Below are 18,669 nucleotides of genomic sequence, written 5' to 3'. Positions count from 1 at the left end.
TAGTTTTCCCAACACTGTTTATTGAAGAGACTATACTGCCTCTATTTTATGATCCTTGCTGCTTTGTCATAAATTGATTGTCCACATATATGTGGGTTTATTTCTGAGCTCTGAATTCTGTTTCATTGTTCTGTGTGTCTATTTTTGTGCCACTACCATACTATTTTGATTACTATAGCTTTGTAGCAAAGTTTGAAACCAGGGAGCACAGTACCTCCATGTTTTTTCTTCTTTTTCAAGATTATTTTGGCTATTTAGGATCCTTTGTGAATCTATTTAAATTTTAGAATTATTTGTTCTAATTCTGTGATCTGTCTTTGAAATTTCAAGAGGGGTTGCATTAAATCTGTAGATTTCTCTGTGTAGTATGAACATATTTTAACAATATTTTTCCAATTTATGGAAAAGAATATCTTAAAATTTATTTGTGTCTTACTCAGTTTTGTTCATCCGTGTCTTACAGTTTTCAGTGTACATGTCTTTAGCCTCCTTGGTTGAATTTATTTCCAGGTATTTTATTCTTTATGATAAAATTGTAAATGAGATAGTTTTCTTAATTTCTCTTCTGATAGTTCATTATCAGTGTATAGAAATACCACAGATATCCACATATTGATTTTGTATTCTCTGACTTTACTGAATTAATTTATTAGTTCTAACAATTTTTTGGTGGAATCTTTATGGGTTTTTACATATAGTATCATATTATCGGCAAATAGTGACAGTTTTCCTTCTTTCTAATTTGGATATCTTTTATTTCTTTTTATTGCCTAATTGGTGTGGCTAGGACTTTCAATGCTATGTTGAATAAAAATGGCTAGAGTGGGCATCCTTGTCTTATTCTGACCTTAGAGGAAAAGCATTTAGTTTTTTGCCAGTGAATATTATGTTAGCAGTGGGTTTGTCATTATTGTCTTTATTGAGATACCTTCCCTCTGTACTCACTTTATCGAGAGTTTTTATTATAAATGGAAGTTGAATTTTTTCAAATCTTTTTCTGCTACTAGTAAAATGATTATATGATTTTTGTCCTTCATTTTGTTAATGTGATGTATCACATTGATTGATTGGTGGATGATGAATCATCCTTACATCCCTGGAATAATTCCCGCTTGATCAAGGTGTATAGTTATTTTAATGCACTGTTGGATTCAGTTTGCTAATATTCTATTGGGTATTTTTTCACCTATGTTCATGAAAGATATTAGCCTGTAAGGGTGTGTGCGTAGTGTAGTGTCCTTGTCTGGTTTTGTTATGAGGGTAATGCTGAGTCGTAAAATGTGTTTGAAAGTTTTCCCACCTCTTCATTTTTTTGGAAGAGTTTAAGAAGGATAGATATTAAATCTTCCTTTAAAGTTTTGTAGAATTCACTAGTGAAGCCATCTGGTACTGGGCTTTTGTTTCTTGGGAGATTTTTGATCACTGTTTCAGTCTTCTTAATAGTAATCAATCTATTCAGGTTTTCTATTTTTTCATGATTGAGTCTTGGAAGATTGTGTGTTCCTAAGAACTTATTTATTTCTTCTAGGCTGTCCAAATTTGTTGGCATATAATTGTTCAGAGTAGTCTGTTATGATCTGTTGTATTTCTGTGGTATCAGTTGTAACTTCTCTTTTATTTCTGATTTTATTTATTTGGATCCTCTCTCTTTTTTTTCTTGCTTAGTCTAGCTAAAGGCTTGTCAATTTTGTTTATCTTTTCAAAGAACCAGTTGTTTGTTTCATGGATCTTTTCTATTTTTTTAGTCTCGATTGCATTATTTCTGTTCTGATCTTTATGATTTCCTTCTATCAATTTTGGGCTTTGTACTTTTTTTCTCGTTCCTTTAGAGACAAAGTTAGATTAGTTATTTAAGGTTTTTCTTGTTTCCTGAGGGAGGCCTGTACTGCTCTGAACTTCTTTCTTAAAACCACTTTTGCTGAATCCTATTTATGTTAGTGTATTATATTTCTCTTTTCATTTGTCTCTAGATTTTTTTTGATTTCTTCTATGACCCATTGGTTTTTCAGTAATATGTTGTTTAATTGCCAAGTTTTTGTGGTTTTTCCTTTTTTTTTTCTCCTTGTGATTGATCTTCAGTTTCCTACCATTGTGGTTGGAGAAGATGCCTGACAGGATTTTAATCTTCTTAAATTTATTGAGACTCGTTTTGTCACCTAAGATGTGATCTATCCTACAGCATGTTTCGTGTGCATTTAAGAAGAATATGTATTCTGCTACTTTCAGATGGAATGTTCTATATCTATATCCATTAAGTCCATCTAGTATAATGTATCATTTAAGTCTAATGTTTCCTTATTGATTTTCTGCCTGGATGAGCTATCCTGATATAAGCAGGGTGTTAAAGTCCCCTGCTATTATTGTGTTATGTCAGTATCTCCCTTTATGCCCATTAATATTTGCTTTATATATCTTGGTGATTCTCTGGGTGCATAAACATTTGTAAATTTGGTAATTTTTGCTGGACTAACCTCCATATTATTATGTAATTCCATTCTTTGTTTTTTATTACAGTGTTTGTTTTAAAGTCTATTTTGTCTGATGTAAGTATAGTTACTCCAGATTTCTCTTCGCTTCCATTTGCAGGGCATATATTTTTCCATCCCTTCACTTTCAGTCTGTGTGGTTTTGAAATTTCTTCTGAAGTTAGTCTCTTATAGGCAGCATACAGATGGTTCTTGTTTTTGTTTTTTTGAGCTACTCTGTGTCTCTTAATTGGAGATTATAGTCCATTTACATTTAAAGTAATTATTGATAGGTATGTACTTATTGTCACTTTGTTAATTGTTTTCTGGCTGTTTTTGTAGTTCCTCTCTGTTCCTTTTTTATTTTTCTCTTTCTCTCTTCCCATTTATTTTGGTGGTTTTCTGTAGTGTAATATTTAGATTCCAGTCTCATTTTCTTTTGTGTTTTTACTATAAGTTTTTCCATTGTGGTTACCATGATTTTCACATACATATGACATCCTATTTTGAGTTGGTAGCAACTTAAGTGTGAACACATTCCAAAGCTTTACATTTTATCCACTTCTCCCGACATTTTATACTTTGCATGGTACATTTAACATCTTATTTTATGTATTCTTTGACTAATTATTTAATTTTTGTTATTTTTAATACTTTTGTCTTTCAACCTTCATGTTTGTTTTATAAGTGATTGATATACTACCTTTATTATTTATTTACCTTTTCCAGTGAGATTTTTACATTTGTATGTTCTCTAATTATTAATTAGTGACATTTCTTTTCAGCTTAAAGAAGTCTCATTAATGTATCCTGTAGAGCCAGTTTAGTGGTGATGAACTCCTTTACCCTTTGCTTCTCTAGGAAACTCTTGATTTCTCCTTCAATTCTGAATGATAACCTTGCTGTGTAGAGATATCTTGATTGGAAGTTGTTATTTTTTTCTTTTTTTTCCCCCTTTCAGCACTTTGAATATGTCATACTACTCCCTTCTGGCCTGCAAAGTTTCTGGGGAAAATCTGCTCATAATTTTACAGTGTTTCCCTTGTATGTGACAAGTTATTTTTCTTTTGCTGCTTTTAAGATTCTTTCTTTATCCTTAATTATTACCAATTTAATTATAATGTGTCTTACTGTTTATCTCTTTGAGTTCATCTTATTTGGAATTCTCTGCGCTTCTTGGACTTCAGTGTTTGTTTCCTTCCCTGTATTAGGGAAGTTTTCAGCTACTATTTTTTCAAATAATTTTTCCGGCTATTTCTCTCTCTCTTCTCCTTCTGGGATCACTATAATGTGAATATTTGTATGCTTACAGTTGCCCCAAATATCCCTTAAGGTACCTTCCCTCTTTATTTTTTCATTTTGCTGTTCTGTTTGGGTGAATTCTGTTGTTTTGTCTTATAGTTCACTGATTCATTCTTCTACCTCATTCAGTGTTCTGTTGAACCTCTCTTGTATTTTTCAGTGCTCTTATACCTTCTGTTTGGTACTTTCTTATATTTTCTGTCTCGTGGTTGAAGTTCTCATATGTTCACCCATTCTTCTTCAAATTTCAGCAATCATCTTTATAACCATTATTTTGAACTCTTTGTAGGTAGGTTACTTATCTCTGTTTGTTTAGTTCTTTTTCTGGGGTTTTGTCTTGTTCTTTCATTTAGAACAAATTCCTTTATCTCCTCATTTTGCCTCATTTTGTGTGTTTATTTATATGTATTAGGTATATCAGCTTTCCCTTCCAGTCTTGAAGAAGTGGCCTTATTTAGGAGATGTCCTATGGGGCTCAGAATCACAATCACACCTGACCACCAAATTTAGGCATTCACTGATTGTCCCCTTTGTGGGCTGTGTTAGCCATCCTGTTTTGGTGGGGCCACAGCTGTCACAGTGGTGATGGATGGTGTTAGTGCTCAGCCAGCTGTGAGTCTGGGAAGAGGTACAGCAGTGGACAGGGCTGTCAGTATGTGTGTGCCAACTGGCACGAACAGTTTAGATGAAGAATTCCAAAATGGCACCCACCAGCATTGGTATTAGCAAGTTAAACTGAGATCACTAAGAGACTCCTGCCAGTGACTCAGTCCCCAGGGAGTGTCCCAACTGATTCCTGCCTATCCTGCAGATGCTTTAAGATTAGTATGTGAGTCCCCTTCACCTATGATCCATGCACTTTTCAGTCTGGTGTTTTTGCACAGGTTTTCAGGTCAAGTGAGTCTGTACACAAGCCCTTTAAGAGTGAAATTTCCATTCACTGCAGTTATATAGTTTTTCTGGCCATATTCCCCATTGATTTTCAAATCCAGGTGTTTTGGGGGGCTTGAATCTACTGTGTAGGATCTAGGGGTTAGGGTGATTGAAGTGGAGCACAAATCACTAATTTCTCAGGGAAAATATTTGTACCTTTGTGATTCCTCTCAGTTGTGGATTGCTGCAGCTATGGTGTGGATTCTTCCTAGGCCAGCCCATATCACTGCCTCTTCTACCTGTGCTGATGCTGTCCTTCTACCTGTTTTTTTGGAGGCTCTGTTCATGCCGTTTTGGGGTCTCTTTCTGAGGGAATTATTCCATATTTAGTTGTAGATTTGTTATGTTTATGGGAGGAAGTGAGTTCAGGATCTTCCTACACCACCACCAAGAGATTTTTGAATATTGAACCAGCCTTGCATCTCTGGAACAAAGTCTACTTGGTCATGGTATATATATTTTTACTATGTATTGTTGAATTCTTTTTTTTTTTTTTTTTTTTTTTTTGCGGTACGCAGACCCCTCACTGCTGTGGCCTCTCCCGTTGCGGAGCACAGGCTCCGGACGCGCAGCTCAGCGGCCATGGCTCACGGGCCCAGCTGCTCCACGGCATGTGGGATCTTCCCAGACCAGGGCACGAACCCGTGTCCCCTGCATCGGCAGGCGGACTCTCAACCACTGCGCCACCAGGAAAGCCCCTGTTGAATTATTTTGCTAGTATTTTGTTAAGAATTTTTGTGATCATATTCATAAAGGATAGTGGTCTATTGTTTTCTTTCTTTGTACTGTCTTTGTGTGACAGGGTGATACTAGCTTCATAAAGGAATAGAAACTGTTTCCTCCTCTTCTGTATTCTAGAAGAGATTGTGTAGAATTGGTATTACTTCTTCATAAAGGAAATCAAAACTGTTTCCTCCTCTTCTGTATTCTAGAAGAGATTTTATAGAATTAGTGTTACTTCTTTTTAATAATTTGATAGAATTTTTCAGTGAAACCATCTGGGCCTGGAAATTACTTTATTGGGAGTTTTAAAATTATAAACCTCATTTCCTTAATAGTTATAAGGCTATTCATAATACTTCATATTAAGTATATTATGGTAGCTTCCAGGAATTGGTCCATTTCATCTGTTTTCAAATTTATGTGTGTAGAAATTTTCATAATATTCCTTTATTATCTTTTATGTCTGCAGGGTTTGTAATAATAGTGCATGTCATTACTCATAATAATAATTTATGTCTTCTCCCTTATTGTGCTTGTCAATCTTCCTAGAGGTTTGTCAATTTTATTGATCTTTTCAAAGAGCCACCTGTTCATCTCTTGAGTTTTCTCTATTTTTGTTTCCATTTTTATCTATTTCTGTCCTTATGTTTATTGATGTGAGAGTTTTTTTCTTTTCTAATGTACGTGTTTAGTGCTGTAAGTTTTCCTCACAGCAACGTGTTAGCTGTGCCACATGAATTTTGATATGTTGTATGTTTGTTTGTTTATTTATTTGTTTATTTATATATTTTTAAGTAGTTTAAGATTCACAGCAAAGTTAAGGAGAAGGTAGAGATTTACCACATATTCCCTGCTGCCATAAAGGCATAGATAGCCTTTGTCATTATCAACATCCCCACTACAGTAGTAAATTTATTCAAATTGATGAACCTTCATTGACATACCATAATCACCCAAAATCCATGGTTTGTATTACAGTTCACTCTAGGTGTTGCACATTCTATGGGTTTTGACAAATGTATAATGACATATATCCACCAGTACAGTATCATATATAACATTTTTGCTGCCCTAAAAATCCTCTGTGCTTTACCTATTCATCCTTCCCTCCCCCTTAACCCCTGGCAGTCACTGATCCTTTTATTGTCTCCATGGTTTGCCTTTTTCCAGTATGTCATATAGTTGAAATTATTTTATAGTATGTAGCCTTTTCAGATTGGTTTCCTTCACTCAGTAATATGCATTGAAGATTCTTCCATGTCTTTTCAAGTTGTAATCATTTATTTCCTTTTGGTGCTAAATAGTATTCCATTCTCTGCATGTACTACAGTTTATTTGTTCACGTACTGAAGGGTATCTTGGCTGCTTTCAACTTCTGGCAGTTATGACTATAAAGCTGCTGTAAACATATGTGTATAGGTTTTTGTGTGGACACAAGTTTTCAACACCTTTGGGTAAACACCAAGGAGTGTGATTACTGGATTGTAAGGTAAGGGTATGTTTAGTTGTGTAAGAAACCACAAAACTGTCTTCCAAAGTGGCTGTACCATTTGCATTCCTCCCATCAATGAATGAGAGTTCCTATTGTTCCCCATCCTCACCAGCATTTGATGTATTCAGTGTTTTGGATTTTGACCATTCTAATAATTGTTTTTGTAATTTGCATTTTCCTGATGACATACATATGGTGTGGAGTAGCTCTTCATATACTTATTTGTCATCTGTGTATCGTCTCTGATATGTCATATTTTTATTTTCACTCATTTCAATATATTTTTAATTTCTTTTGAGACTTCCCCTTTGACCTGTGGATTATTTGGAATTATGTTGTTTAGTTTCCATGTTTGGAGATGCCTCTGTTATCTTTTTGTTATTGATTTATGGTTTAATTCCATTGTAGTCAGAGAAAACACTGTAATTTCAATTCTTCCTGAGACTCAGATGACTTATACCCCCCAGAGGGAAGGAGAGGTGTTCCCCTTTTGTTTTCCTGCGGTAGACTTTGTTGTGTCTTTTGTTGTTGTTGTTGTGCCCATCAGCACTTCCCCGTTATTAGCTTCTACAGCACACAGTCTGGGATATATGAGGCAAAAAGAAAACCAAGGTAACTCATTGTTCAGGGCACAGTTCCCTATCTAAGCTGCCACCTCCTCTTAACCTTTCCGAGTTTCTTATGTTTGTTTTATAAACAATATAAGAAGTTTCCTTTGTAGTTAGCAGGAGAAATAGGGGAAAGTGTATCTATTCTGTCCTCCCACCATGAGGAGTCTGCTGTCCTTTTATGTTCTTAGAAGCATGCCTAATGTGAAATGGATTACAAATATAGACATTGTAATATGTATATAAAACATGAGGAGGATTCAGAGAAATAAACAAAGGATCAGGGAAGAAAAAGGTGATCAAGTTTTCAGTGACTGTGATGTAATGGGTACATGGCAAGGCCAAAGGAGAGTGGCTGGAGACAAGGACCTTGAAGAATTTGGATTTCTTTTCCATGGGAAGTCATGGAAGCCTATTTCTCAGAGCAGAGCAAAGCTCAAGGGCACTTTCAAAGTAACGCCCCACCCACTCCCTGCCAGTAACATCCTCATGTGAGCTCATGAACTAGAGACAGGTAGATATTTCCTGGAGGTGGAGGTGGGGACAGAAGTATCACTTAATGGATTACGTAGGTCATTGAAACACTTAGCATGGCAATTGGAATATAGTTGTACATGGTCAAAAAGGAGACTGGTTTGTGTATTGAACACAAAATGCCAACTGTGATTTACACAAAATCTAGTAACACCATCCTGCTGATTCCCACATATACCTGTAATCTCTACAGTTTATATCATAATGATAAATTATGCAATTAGGCTTCTGTCAGTATAAACACTACAGAAAAACTGATTACGGTTTTGTATTCCCTTGGTGTCTTTGTTGAATCAATTTATGCCGTATTTTCAGTATGACACACTGCTGGAGAGATTGCACGTGATTTTTTTTCTTCCTCACTTTTGTATTGTAATTCAACAATTATTATAACTCCAGGCAAGACTTACTGTTACTGAGAGTAAGAAACTTGTTTTTTTCAAGTTTGCTTTTACTCTCCTGTCCTTTAGGACTGTGTGTTCTCAGTTACCTCCTGCTGGCTTGGAGCACGTGTGTGGACATTTTGTTTTGGAGAAAGGCTGTGGGTGGAGTCAAAGAACTTCGGACTGAGGTATGTCTTCTAAATCTTAAATGCATTTTTATAACTATTTAATTTTTTCCACTGAATCATTTTTAAGTGAAATCTCATTTGAACCTCAGTGCAGGAAAGAAGTAGGTAAGGAAGTGCTCTGGCTGAAGGAGGAGAGGTGTGCCTGCCTGTGACACCTTCTTCTTCTATTAAGATAACCCCAGAGAAACGTCTTGAGAAATTTAGGCATGGTTTGAAACATTAGAGTTTTTATGTGACTTGGTTTCATTCTTTGATTTTAGCAATGGGAAAGTCCATTCATTCATTTATTCCACAAATATTTACTGAGTACCTACAGCATCAAGCACAGTGCTTAGAACTGAGAATATAATAGTAAACAAAATATAGAATGACACTCACAAAGACTGTTGATCCTTAGTCTGCAACCCTCTCTAGGACACTATGCTCCCTTTAGTACCCATACAAGTATCAGGCTGCCCTTTTCTTCTCCCATTTAGGTGGGCAGTAACCTCATGTTCTCTGCCTTCCTGTTAAGTCCCCCAAATAAAATATATGCTTCACACTCCTTCTAAGTATACTTACTTGTCCCATAATAGTACTGAAAATAGGAAGGCGCTTCTAGCAGAGCACAAGTAGGGTCATGTTTATAAAAGCCACGATTGTGTTCCTTATATAATTGTAGTGGTATGCCTTTCCTTTCTGAGACCAATGTTGATGAAGTTTCTGCTACCTCTAGACGGTTCTTATTCTAGATGTTTTCTTCCTTTGAAGAAAGGCAAAATTCTCTAACCCACAAACTATAGTTCTTGTCTCATTTATCTAGTTTGGGGAGGCAATAAAACTAGGCTTGCCACATTTAGCGAACAATATAGAATATCCAGTTAATTTAATTTTAATTGACATATAACATTATATTAGTTTTAGGTGGAAAACATAATGATTCAATATTTGTATACATTGCAAAATGATCACCACAATAATTCTAGTTAATATGTGTCATCGTACATAGTTATAAATGTTTTTTCTCGTGAGAATCTGTAAGATCTACTCTCTTAGCAGCTTTCAGTTGTGCAGTACAGTATTATTAGTCACCATGCTTTACATTATATCCCCATGACTTAGGTATTTTATGACTGGTTAAACTTTAAATTTGAATTACAGATAAACAGCAAATTCTTTTTAATGTAAGCATATGTCAAATATTGCATGGCACACGCTTATACTAAAAAAAAAATTTTAAATACTATTTTTACTATAAATGTGATCCCAACTATTGTATGGGTTATACTTATACTAAAATGTTGTTTGTTGTTAATCTGAAATTTAGACTTAACTGAATGCCATGTGTATTTTCTCTCCCTCCATATATATATGCGCCTGTGTGTCTGGATATATCGTGTGTGTGTGTGTGTGTGTGTGTGTGTGTGTGTGTGTGTGTGTGTGTGTGTGTGTGTGTGTGTGTGTGTTCTGTCCCACAGAACCATCCTGCTGTAAGTACAGAGGGGAAAAATGGATACACTGCTCATAGCATTTCAGGATTGTTGATGGGGCGGGGGTGGGGGGTGGGGTGGGGGCAAGAACAGAGCTATGGAAATGCAAGCTATTATTATGCACTTAGGTTTCCTGGCCCACTGGGGGGGAAAAAATCTGTGTTTAATTTAAGAGTTATTTGCATTGCTTATGGGACAGCACAGATATATTTTCAGTCTGTCAAATCCCTTTTCAAGTGCTATAGGTTCTGTACAGCTTACATGCATTTTGCCAGCCATGTTGAGAAAGCCAAGACATATGTTTCTGATTCATTTACATTGAACCACTCAAATTAATCTTTTTTTTCTTTCCCAACTCATAGATGCTGGCAAGGTTTTCAGTAAACATTTTGTTTTGATGTTCTAGAGTTAGCTGTTATTAACTGAGATACTGGTGATAATTCCTCCACCTCCTTCTTTTCTATAGTTTAATTACTGATCAAGCAGAAGGTGGAATTATAAAGCAGCAGCCCTCTGTGCTGGATTGTCTGCCTCTGGAAAATTGAATAAATGTTAACAACATCAGTCTTTTGGAAAAGAAGAATTTCAGAGAACACCAGCAATAAAGTTCGTATCTGAAACTGCTAGGAGTAAGATATCCAACACATTCAGCTCCCTAATAACTAACACTGATTTATAGCAAAGATAACTGAAGCTTTTACTGTTTAGTTTTGTGCCAATAGAAAAAACAGAGATTCAATTCATGTGAGGTATAAGCGTGGTCAGGAGCCCTCCATCTGTCCATTTGTTGATTTTAAATGACCACGAACATCAAAAGAGAAAATGAATTTCATTTCATTGTGGTAGATTCAAACCAAGGTTCTAAAAGCCCCAGAATAATGACTAGTAAATTCTGTGAAAAGATTTTGTTACTGCTTGACAATGACCTGCGAAACAGGCACCAGAATTACTTTTGTTTTTTCGAAAATATCAAAACAACGACTGAATAGAAAAATTTCATGCAGTTCACATGGATGAATATTCCCAGAATATGATATAAAGTTGACCAAAAAATCCAACCTTAAAGATAGACCATCTCATTTACCCACTTAATCTCAACAGTTTTTTTACCTTATAACCTACATTCACAAATGGCTGACAGAGGCTAGGACTTTGCGGCTGAGTTCAAGGTTGCTGTCCATTCATGAGTAAATGATTATTCTGTGGTTGTATGCAGGGTCTCAAAGGATGACTGAGGCTATAGGATTAATGCCATACCTAATTTACTTGAGTGACACGGTATCAGGGATCTTAAGGGAGTGAAGGTAAAAGTAGGTAGGCTGTGCTTTATGATAGCTGATCTTTCCTTTACTAAGCCCTCAAAGGCTGTTATCTGTCAATTTCTCCAAGTAATTACTCTATCCTGTATTTTAATTACTTAGGCACATCGCTTTTACCCACTAGACTGTGAACTGAATCAGGGCAGTATCTCTCCACAGTATCTGCTTCAACTTTGTTTCCTTTTAATCCTCAGTGCAATGCTTTTACTACATTAAATTCTCAGTCAATATTATCCTCAATCCATGCTTAAGGATTGGGGATCTTTCTATGGGCATGGATGAAAAGCAGGGTTGGCTGGCTTCGCGTGGTCAGTGTATAGTCAGGCCTATCAGGCCCATCTATAGCTGGAGTTAATAAATCTATTAAGGTTTTTAATATGAAAATCTCTTCAGGCTACAGAGATTATCATACACACCACCCCAATCTTTACCCAACTATATGTCATCCAAAAGACAGAGTGCTGGGTTTGGAATCAGAAGACCTGAGCATTTGCCTCATCTCCACTATGTGCTATAAGTACTATCTGTGAAAAGTTAGGGAAATTCCTAAACTTCTGCAATTTACCTCTTTTGTGGATAATGGCACTCACTTACCCTGTTTCCTCTTAGAGTTTTTGCAAAGCTACAACCGAGAGGATCTTGTACTTCTCAGAATCTGTCCTGTAGAGAAACTCTTAGGAATGTGCAAAGATAAAATGACAAGGAAGTTTACTGCAACACCATTAGTAATGGGAAAAAATCAGAAGCAGTTCAAATGCCCATCAATTGAAGAATCACTAAATATATGCTAGCCCATCCATGTTAAAGACTGTGCAGTTATTAACGATGCAGATCTAGATAAGAATCTCCATGATGCATTTTTAAATTAAAAAACAATTAAAAATCTGTTGTAGCTTGTAGTCTTATTTTTTTTTATTTTTATTTTTTTTGTGGTACACGGGCCTCTCACTGCTGTGGCCTCTCCCGTTGCGGAGCACAGGCTCCGGACGCGCAGGCTCAGTGGCCATGGCTCACGGGCCCAGCCGCTCCGCAGCATGTGGGATCTTCCCGGACCGGGGCACGAACCCCTGTCCCCTGCATCAGCAGGCGGACTCTCAACCACTGCGCCACCAGGGAAGCCCTTGTAGTCTTATTTTAATAAAAGAAAATAGAGATAAAATGTTCATGAGTAGATAACTGTTTAGATTGAGAACTGTAGGACACACACCAGGTGTGGTTGGCTTTGGAGTGGAGGAGTAATGAAATGGATAAAAAGAATAGATGATATTGATGGAGCTATTATACATACCAGGCACTATTCTAAATTGTACATTCATAAGGCAATCTCTATCACACCTCTGTTACAAAGATACTACTATTATTTCCATTATACAGATGAGAAAACTGAGGTACAGAGAATTGAAATAACATGTCTAGAGTTAGAACAGAAAATTGTCTAAGAGGTGGAAACAGGATCTGAATTCATGTAGTCTGAATTTATAGTCTCACCTCAGCCACTACATCTTATGGTGTGAGATCGGCCTGTACTTCAGAAATATTTTCTTTCAATATTATAGGTTTCTGTGTGGTTTGAATATTATCATCAAACACATATTACTTAATAATGCTAATATAATGCATTTGCAAAATGAGATCATATATGTGAAAGCATTTTGTTTCATAGCCTGTCACTTGCTGTACTTATATAAATTCAGAGCTCTAAGAGATGCTCATTATATTAAAAAAATAAAAAGTTGGTTCACACATCAATATCTCTTTACACAGCCTTTGCTAGGGTAAGGGAAGTTGAAAATAAGACAGTTACATCCCCAGTTTTACTGGCATTTTCTTCATAATGTGACTCGTGATTGCTTTGCAGATGGAGTCAGATTATCAAATTGTGCCTCCTTCTAAACCCACTCATGTCAATTGCACATCAGACAATAACTAGCAAGTGGTGTCAGTGCCCCATCGTCAGAGCTACTGTTGGCACAAAGCATCTGGGCCAAGAATAAGAATGACAAGTGTATACATTTCCAGCTTTGCAATCAACATGGAAATTAGTCAGCTTATAGATGCTGAGTGGTCTTATAGAGAGAGCCCCAGCTGCAGACAAAATGCCAAACCGAGGATGATAAACAGAGCAGAGGGATTCAGCAGCTTTTCTTTTCAGCTGCTTGAAGCATGAAAGCCTTGGCAGTAGGGCGGGGCAGGCAGGAGTTTCTGAATTATTTCAGAAATGGAGGGGATCTTCAAGGCATAGTGTTCTCCTTTGAGGATCTTAAGGCTCCGGAAGGGACTAATGGGAGGTCACACAGCAAAAGAGAAGAGGGAGGAGGTGAGGTGTGAGCCCAGCACATGGGTGCAGCCCTTGGCTTTTTTTGCATCATTGAATTCATACATCTATTCATTTATTCATGTGTGGATCTATGTATTTGGGCACTTACTTATTAAACAAGTATCTGTTGAACGCCAGTAGTCCATTCTCCTTATTGCAGCCAGAATCATCTTTTAAAATTCTCATTTCTCTTCTTCCCAAAGGCACTCCAGTAGCCTCACATTGCTCTTAGAATATAATCCCAATGCTTTACCAAGACCTATGAGGCCAAGTAGGATTTGGTCCTTGCTTGCCTCTGTCAACTCATCTTGTACTATTCTCATCCCCCATCATCTCCATCACCACTGCAGGGGAGGAAAAATAATTCCCCCTCTCCCCTTTTAGGTTCTTGGCTGACACCCCACTTGTTATAAAGGACATTAACAAGAGAAAAACAAGTTTGATAAACTGTATACCTCCTGTATACATGGGAGATACCTAGAAAAGCTGCAGTGGCCCAAGCCATCACCTTAAACACCATCTCCAGCTAAAGACAATAGATGTTGGGGGAAGGGGAGGCAGTTGTGGGAGGCTTTCAGGAAAAGCACAGTGAACAAGAGTGTGGTGCGATGCAGATTTAAGTCTGTCTTCTCTGTCGATAAGAGATAAGAGTTCCTAGAGTTTAGTCTTTCCCTTCTTCCTGGTACATAGAGGGAGACATCCTTACAAATGGAGATTTTCCTTATAAATGTAAATTTCTCTTACAAAAGGGTAACTTCTGCTTGATTGTCAGAGCTTCTCCTATGTCTGCTGTTAGTTAAAAATAATCAGCCTAACATCCTCTTATGCCAAAAAGGTATATCTGGGGTGACAGATTCTGCTTCCTTTCACCAGCATCCGGTCACGTGTCAGGTGTTCTGTCGTGAGGTAGCACTAAGCCCTGCCAAGCCTCAGGTCTTTGTCTTTGCAGTTTCCTCTGCCTAGAATGCTCTTGTTGGCTCTTACATGGCTGGCTCCTTCTCATATTTCAGCCTTAGAATAAAAAGTTAACTTCTCAGAGAAGTCTCCCTTTAGTGAGCTATCTGAATTACCCCTACTATGGTTCACCTTCTGGCACCTGAATTTTCCTCTTGGTCCTTCACTGTCATCTGTGTGTATCTTCTTCTGTTGGTTGCTCGTTTGTTGCTTGTCTTGTCCATGGTCATAGTCCCAGTTGCGTCTGACCCATAGCAGCCCTTAGAACATGTTTGTGGAGGGAGTGGATGGTCCACTAGAGCTGAGACGTTCTGTCCTAGGCATCAGGGCTGCAAAGGTGAATATAATAGATCCCTGGCCTGTTGATAATCAAATGAAGACTGACAGACAAAAAAGTACACAAACATTAAAACAGTACCGTTTGTTGATCCATATTTCAACCTTACTAGACCTAGAGCCCCCTTTTAAGAAAAATATTTGTAATGTTCTCCTTTCATATCCTCTTATGAAGTTGATAGATAATATAACCACCTTTGATGGGTACTTTTATAAAATCAAAGTAATGCTCTAAATAAAATATGAAAGGGAAGTGAGAGAAAACCAGTTTATAATAAATCAATATTATTCAGTGCCTGGATACAGTTATACTAGAACACGTATCTACTTGTAATGAATGTGTTTGGATTTGAGGGAAGCAAGACAATATCTAAATGAGGATAATCAACACTTTTCTTACAGCTACTGTTTTGAAATTGGGACTTACACACACACAGACACACACATTTAGAATCATAATGACTGTCACAGCTACACATGCAAACTGATCCAAGTGTGTCATAGCAACAGCCCAAATACTAGGAAGAGCAATGCTGTTGATTGCATGGTTTACCAAAGTGATGAATGATTCCTGGTAAAGTTCTGAACAAAATAAAATATAATCTTCCCTTGACTTGACTGACTTTATAGTTACATTCCTAGAAAATTCATTTCTAAAAACCATGCTAAAAATACGATTTTTTTCCATAGGTAAAATGGAGTTAGGTTCTAGGCTCAAGTGAATTAGAAACTGGCTTTATACTTCCTAAGAATCTGTCAGGATATTCAAGAGTTTCAGGGGAAAAGGACAATTTTTCTTAGTGTGGAGGATCATTGGCTTAAAGCGTAATATTGTTGTGAAGAGTTGAGGCTTCAGAACCAGATGAGCATGGGTTTGAACCCTAGCTACACAACCTATAAACTCTACCTTCTTGGGCCATCATCTGATCTTTCAGAGCCTCGATCTCTTCTCATTTAATGAGATTATGGAAATAATAATCCCCATTTCACCAGTTGTGAGGATAAAAGTAAATAATGAATAGAAAGTACTATGTAACTAGCACACAGTACATGCTCAGCAGATATTAGTTATTTTCATGAAACTTTCTCCACTCAGAAAAGACATGAGGTTACTTGCAGAAGATGTTAATGCGAAATGTATATGATGATAAGTACTGTAATAGGGAGATTTTAGGAAACATTTCAACTGTGGGTTTTCAACTTTTGATCTTCCTCTGGATCTATCTGAATTAGGGAGGTCATTCAGAGGATTTTGATGTGGGGGGGAAAAAAAAAACCAGTCAAGTACCCATTAGAGGTGGTAGTTAAAACATTGTCAAAGCATTGGCTGTATTTATATGAAAACAGCTCAATTTGCCTACAGCAGAAACTAGCTGTCTGGGAAGAAATGTAATATGCAAACAGCTTGTAATCAAAACAGCTACCCCACACCTGGGAAGAGCATCTTAATAATTTTTTGGAGTAAGACAAGGGTAGAAATCAAATGCTTTTCTTCGCAGCAGCAGTAATAACAGTAATGTTAAAACACTTCTTGTTTTGTTTTTCTATTTTTCTCCCATGTGATGACTCCTTTGTTTGATTGTCACTGAGCACAGGAAGTGGCAAGGTTTGAGAGTATAGCTTGTGTCCTCATCAAGGTAAAGAAATCAGGCACTTCAGAGAATAGCCTATACTTTTGAGTAAGATACTCTTCAGTGAATTATCCAGGCAGCCCTGGGATGAACCATCTGAATTATAGTTTCATGGGACCGGAGAAGAACTTAATGGCGATCTGGTCTCCCCACCGCCACCTTTTGAAGTGTGAATACCTTCTAATGATTCCTTTCCAAGCTTTCAGGTGAATTCTTCAACACTTTTAGTGACATGGGACACATCTCCAGAGGAAGTGTGCTCTGACCTTGATTAGCATTCACTGTAAGAAATGTCTTCTTTACTTTACATGAAGCTGAAAGCCCATCGTCTTTCACATATATGAAAGCAGCAACTGGGGTCTACCTGAGTCTTCTGTTCTCTTGGCAAATGTTTCCATGTCCAAGGGACCTATAAGAAACAATTATTCTAAGAACTCGGATATAGGAAAACTTGAGGCTTTAGTCCTAGAATAAATTACTCAACATTAACAACAAAAAAGAAAAAATTGAAATCCACAGATGTTCAGAACTCAGATGTGAGCCAGGTATGACTAAGACTTCTCTCCCACCTAGGTCTACATTTTTCTCTGACTTTTCAATTTAAGTTTCCACTGGGCTCTCGGATATGGGCTGTGACATTCATGGAGGCATCCACATTAGATAGATGCATTCATCTATTCGTTTACCAAAGAGCTAGTTATTCCTGAGCACAGTCTGTCTCTCGAGCTTCTTCATTGTTCAGTAGGATTGAGGTGACTGACGATTGATGTCTGTCATGGGTAAAGTAGTGGAGAAGGCCTCCATCCTCAGTTTGGTGCAATGTGTTTGTGGGTCCTATTCCAGGCCTATCAGGAGTGCATAAATACATACCACATGAGTACTAGAGATAGGAAATGCTGCTGGAAGAGAGAAGAAAGATGCCATTGTGTGATGGAAACACTTACTGAAAGAAACGTGCCTTGAATTTGGATGGATAGAAAGGAGGATAACATTCCAGGCAAGAAGAGGAGCAGATATAAAATAGAGAGAATGGAATAGCCATATTGTATTTGGGGACACAGATGAAATCAGTAGACACTTGTCCCAGAAAAATGGACAAGGAGAGGTTTAATAAATATATGTGATGCCAAAGTAAAGTCAGGAAGTCCAGAAAGACCTCTGTGTAGTTCCAGTAACTGAGAACTAGCAACAGGACATAACAGGTGCTTCTCATTTTGGCAATGACTTTCAGCAAGAGAGAGAAGCTTAGATCAGATTATTTGTCTAAACCGTAAGCCAGTATATTCAAGTTCAAGTTCACATTTGTAAGTATAGAAAATAGTTTATTCTGCACAAAGGAAATGAATATAATTTCATAATTGTTCTCACAGTATCAATCTAAGAATACCCCTTAAAATAATTGTGCAGATAAATGAAAGCATATGGGAATTTTTGAAAAATCTGCTGTATAACCTTGAGGTTTCATTGCAAGAGAGAGAGCAAGTTTAGTGTATCCTAAGACCATGTATTCTCATTTGGGGCATTATTGACTCCAAGGGGGCAGAAGTTGATCCTTGGAAGGAGGAGCAAAAGATTTTACTCCTTATGCATAAATTGCAGGTATATAGTATATAAATACATATACCATATATCTGTGACATTAAAATTTCATGGGGTAGCAATTAGGTTAAAAAAATTTTTAAAACCTCCAAAATTATTTTAAAAGACTCCTTAAAGGAGTAATGATGAAAAGGTTGACAAATAGTTCTCTAATGGAAGGTTGGTTGGTCAATCAAAAGAAGATCCAGGATTGCAAGTTTAGAAACCTTATTTTTGTTAGTAACAGAGTGTAGACCCAGCTTTCAGGAGTATTGTCATCATTAATCAAGATCATAGAAACTCATAAAGACTCCGGCATGCCTACAGGGTTTCTCATTGTAAATGGATAAAGTGTTACATAAGCTAGAATATCTATGTAGAATTTGTGTGGCACCGCCACCTTTCTATACAGAAAGCTACATAAGAAACCAAAAACA

Source organism: Lagenorhynchus albirostris, chromosome 3 (assembly GCF_949774975.1).
Source record: "Lagenorhynchus albirostris chromosome 3, mLagAlb1.1, whole genome shotgun sequence".
Taxonomy (NCBI): domain Eukaryota; kingdom Metazoa; phylum Chordata; class Mammalia; order Artiodactyla; family Delphinidae; genus Lagenorhynchus; species Lagenorhynchus albirostris.
This window is presented reverse-complemented; position numbering follows the sequence as displayed.